Source organism: Hylobates moloch, unplaced genomic scaffold (genome assembly GCF_009828535.3).
Source record: "Hylobates moloch isolate HMO894 unplaced genomic scaffold, HMol_V3 SCAFFOLD_4, whole genome shotgun sequence".
In the NCBI taxonomy this organism is placed as follows: domain Eukaryota; kingdom Metazoa; phylum Chordata; class Mammalia; order Primates; family Hylobatidae; genus Hylobates; species Hylobates moloch.
In genome coordinates this window covers 114,442,883-114,448,075 of record NW_026652279.1, presented here as the reverse complement: position 1 = coordinate 114,448,075, position 5,193 = coordinate 114,442,883, and positions in this window count along the sequence as shown.

Sequence of the window (5,193 nt, the reverse complement as noted above, 5' to 3'; positions counted from 1 at the left end):
GGCTCTGCACAGAGCCAAGGGGCTTCTTATAGTGCCCAGTGGTGATTTCGCCATGGCCAGCATGCAGGAAAAGAGGGAGTGGCCAGGGAACGTGTGACCTGCCCCAAGAGGGTCAGTACACCCAGGAATCTGAGTCATGGCCCACACCTTGTCAGTGAGGCCCACTCTGTGAGCTGCCCTTGGATCCAGATATTCCCCTGCCAAACATTAACTCAAATGTGCTTTGTAAAGCCCGATATTTGGTTTCCCACTTGGTATTTCCTTGAAAGAGATGAGATCAAAGTAGTCTTTGTGGATGAGACAGAGTTTGGAGGCTCCAGGGAGGAAAAGCAACCCTCAGTCCTTTGCCTTGCAGCACTTCTAGTGTTCTCCCCCATTTTACTGAATACTACTTTTCACAGACAGTTAGGGAACTCGTCTTAGGGACTGTGGCTCTCCTCCAGGAGCGACTGAGCTTCCCTCTTCAGTTCCTACTGCCCAAGTTGTCATTGACCTGTTCCTTACAGTGACTGTTTCTAGACAAAGTTGTCTAATCACCCCACTCTAAAGGAAAGACCAGCAACGTTTTGTTCCCAGGCCAACCAGGTAGGACCCTGCCCTATCAAGAACTCACCATTGTATGCTTCATGTAGGGAAGAGAAAACACCCAAATAAACAAAGGGATCCCGATGACCCAGTGCCCACTCTCCCAGGCCAGGGCACTGCCCCAAACCCAGTCAAGGAGGACCCCAGGAGCAGTTTCTCTCTCCAGAAAACTTTGACCTCTATTTCCCCGAGCTTCTTATGAGCCAGCCAGGCATTCAAGATCTCAAGCTTATTCTTCATAAAACTGAGAAATAAGATGCATTTTCTCTTGCTCAGCAGCCCTGACCCTGGGCTCCGGGATCCATTTGTCCTGCTCAACATTTCACACACCTTTGTGACCTCTGCCTTCTTCCCTGGAGAATGAAACAGGTGTTAGTCTCGGTATTAAGACCCAGCTCTGGGCCGGGGGTGCTGGCTCATACCTGTAACCCCAGCACTTTGGGAGGCCAAGGTGGGAGGATGGCTTGAGCTCAAGAGTTGGAGACCAGCCTGGGCAACATGGTGAGACCCTGTCTCTACAAAAAATGAAAAAAATAGCCAAGCGTGGTGGTATGCACCTGTGGTCCCAGCTACTTGGGAGGCTGAGGTGGGAGGATCACCTGAGCCTGGGAGGTTGAGGCTGTGGTGAGCCATGTTCACACCACTGCACTGCAGCCTGGGTGACAGGGTAAGACTGTCTCAAAAAAACAAAAACAAACAAAAAAGCTTTGTCACAATGAGTCGGTGGCTTTGGGCATGTCACTTAGCCCCTCTAGAGTTGTAACAATTCCTAAATTATTTGAATTAAATGAAATATTGTATGAGAAGTTGCTTATGACTTTTGATGTGCCATAAAAATGTCAGCTTTTTCATTGTTTGTTTAATTTCCTAAAGACTAGATCAATATGTAAGATTGCTGGGTTCCAAACAAGGAGAGAAGGTTCATGCCCCACTCTGTTCCCACACCACCCCAACCCTCCCCAGGAGCTCCACACAAACTCTTAGAATAAGCACAGTGCTAATGTGAGAAACAGGGTCTTAAACCCCTGGTACACTATTCAGAAACTGGGGTGGTGGGGAGGGGGAAGGGGGGACAGGAAAACCACAAATGGATGAATAGAGAGTGAAGAAGAACAGATAGGGAGAAATGTGGGCTGTAAAGTTCATTGTTCTCTGTGGGAAGCAATTCAGCCTTGGCCTCTTTGGTCAAATATTCTAACCACTCAGATGCCCAGTCCAAGGCAGGGAATGTATACAGAATGTGTGAGAATGAAAACTGGGAGACTGAATCCATTATTCTAAGATTGAATGCTATGAATATGGACATAAGGAGGAGAATGTATCTCTACCTCCCATCACAATTCCCCTCTTCCTCCCGATTCCCACCAAAGCAAATGGCAAATCTATTCTCATTTGCTAGTAGTCTCTGCATGTGGCTGTAATGAGCCTTCCTTGTACCTTTTTTCAAGGAGCATGTTGGTGCCCTGTCAGAAAGAAAATCTCATTAACAGTGGTACAGCCTGTAGTCATGACTACCTTTAAGGGCTCCTATGGCCAATTCATTAGAAGACCCCTTACCAGAGGGGTGGCAATGCTGCAGAAATGGGACAGCAGTTCTCCCAAGCACAAATGTGCCTTAGCCAGGGAAGAACCACCACCCACTGTGCTCGTAAGCTTCTTTGTTCTTGTATGACTCCAGAGTTTCCAGAATAAAACTTTAATCTATTTGGTACCCTCAAATGCACAAAAGCGTTGGTGGTGCCTCCATAATGAGATTATTAATAAAAATAGTTTGATCAGTTTCCCTGCAAATACCTTTGTCCTAAGAAACAAGCAGCCTCCTGGTTGTATGACAGACTCAGAGACAGGAACAAAATTATCAGAGCTGCAAAGCAAAGTGTATTATTTGTAAAAATGTGTTCTACCCTGGGCTCCTTCTAGAGCAAGGGGTCACTGAAATTCACTTGAGTAATACAGCAATCTTCACTGACAGTTTGAAAGAAAGTTACTATTTATGCACTTCATTAGGGGACCTCCCCAAACCATGCTTCTTGAACGTTGCAACACACAAGGAAGACATCCGTGTAGATATAACTTTAATTTAATCCTCTGTCACTAAAAATCAAACATACTGCTGCATTTTTGCAAGAGGGTATCTATGGGGTATCTGGTGTATATGAGGACAACAGAGGCTGTGTTTGGTCTACAGATTGGCAATAGAGGCTTTTCATATCAGTTAACTACATCGTCAACAACCCTCAAATTTCTATTAGCAGTATCAATAATCGTGTATATAAGTAATAAACAGCTGACCCCATTTATTTACCCTGGAAAGTCATCCCTCAGTTAACAATGTGTGTTAGAGCCTACTCTACGCAGAATATCAGGCCCTATGATGATAAGGAAAGAAGAATGCATAATTTTTTCTAATGAAAATACCTAGTCACCTACGGAAGGCAGGCCACTTCAGGGAATACACTAGGAATAAACACAAATTGAACACAAAACCAGTTAAATGAATACTGGGAAATGACTGGATAGACTCCAGTGACCCAAGGTGGGTTGAAGTATGAAGAATTTGCCAGGTGCTGAGCTTCTTAGGGATGGAGACCATGGCTTCATTGGTTTTCAATCTCCAGCACCTAGCCCAGTGCTTGGCATTTGGTGTCTAATAAACGTTTATACACTGAGGAATATATTTAATAAATGAATGCATGCATGCATGAAGAGTGGATTGATTTAATGATAATTGTGAAGGAAATTCTTAAATAACTATTGGAGAAAATACTTATTTTTTTAAAATTAGTATTGAAGAAAAGGGAGTGATATCCAAGCAAGAGAAATTGTACAAGTTAAAGAACACAGGCAACCCAAATTCTCTCCAGGGTCATGATTATGCCCTTGTACCTACAATCTCATGTAGCCCACTCTAGCAACTCATACTTGGATTCAAGTTCTTAAGGTTATTCCTCAGCCTGACCTGAACCCCAAATCAACATTCTCACTCCCTAAGCATATCCTATATCAAGAACTACCTAAATTTCGCCATGTTGTTGTGGTTTAGAAGATCAAAATCCCCAATTACAGAATTTTCAGCCAAATACTTATGTTTTCAATCTGCAGCAAAATCATTCCTGTTGACAAAATGCAGAATCAAACTAGTAAAAACAGCAACTAATGGAAACCAGGGCAAACTTCTATGCAAACGCATAAAGGCAACAACAGCTGAAGTGTTGAAAGGTAGCATATACTAATTTGGGGGGAAAAAGACAAGCTTTATACCCTCCACAGAGAAAGTTTGGATGAATGAGCCATAACAGTACCCAGAAGCATTTCCCCACCACCATCACAAGGGGTGAATGGACTCAGGAGACACCAAACTTCAGGTTTATCTCTTGACCCTACTAGATGGAATCTGCCCAGAGACCTAGAACCAGACTGCCCTCTAAATTCCTCTTGCCATCTCCTGACTAAGCATTGAAACACACCTTCACTTCACTTCAACATCAGTACCTGGGTTTTTCATATCCCATACCTCTTGGATATTGTAAATCACCCACGGGTTCCTCCAAGGCCAGGTCAGTTGGTTTCTGCAGCTAGAGGTGAAGAGCATCCTCGCCTTGCTCATCTGTCCCAATACAGAAGCCTTTGCCTGCCTCCCATCCAAACCACCTGAGTTACAGCACCTGGGTTCTGAGTGATACCTGCTGTCTCCATAGTTAGTTGCACATGTCTAACCCCCTACACCTCTAACTGTGAGAAAGAGGCAAACTCTTCCTGCACCTATGGGACACTGTCACCCAGAAATTTTAAGTACAACCACTGCAACTATTTGAAGCATTTTCAAATTTAGTCATACCTTCTATTTTTCTGTTGCTGTTACTTCCCTGCCCGAATATTCTCAATCTCTGTGTTATGGACTGAATGTTTGTGTCTGCAAAATTCAAGGTTGAAATCTTAAGCCCTAAGTGATGGAATCAGGAGGTAGGGCCTTTGGAAGGTGATGAGCTCACAAGGGTGGAGCCCTCGTAAGGGAATTGGTGCTCTTATGAAAAGAATCCCAGACAGCCTTTTTTGTCCTCTTTCCTCCATGTGAGGAAAAGCCGATACAGTCTGTAGCCTGGAAGAAGCCCCTCACTAGAACTTGGCCATGTTGACATTCTGATTTCAGAATTCCATGTTCCAGAAATATCTGAAATAAAATTGTGTTGTTAATAAACTATGGTATTTTGTGACAGGAGCCCAAACTAAGATACCAGGCAAATGCTAAGCCCCAGCTGGGTGTCAGAATTCTGCACTTAATACTTGGGGGCAAGTCAATGGAGTGAGAAGGGCAAAGAGTCCAAAGAGTTCAAATTACTAAGCAAAACTATGAAATCTACCAACTTCCTAGCTGAGTGACTGAGCGCAAAAGCATAGCATGACCTGAACTTTACAATATGGCAGCCACTAGCCCTGTATGGCTATTGAACACTTGAAATACAGCTAGTCCGAATTGAGATGTGTTTTAAGTAGAAAATATACACAAGATTTTTTTAATTTAGTGTAAAAGAAAAGAAGATAAAATACCTCATCAATAATTTTTATATTGATCACATGTTGAAATGGTAATATTTTAGATAGTTAAAA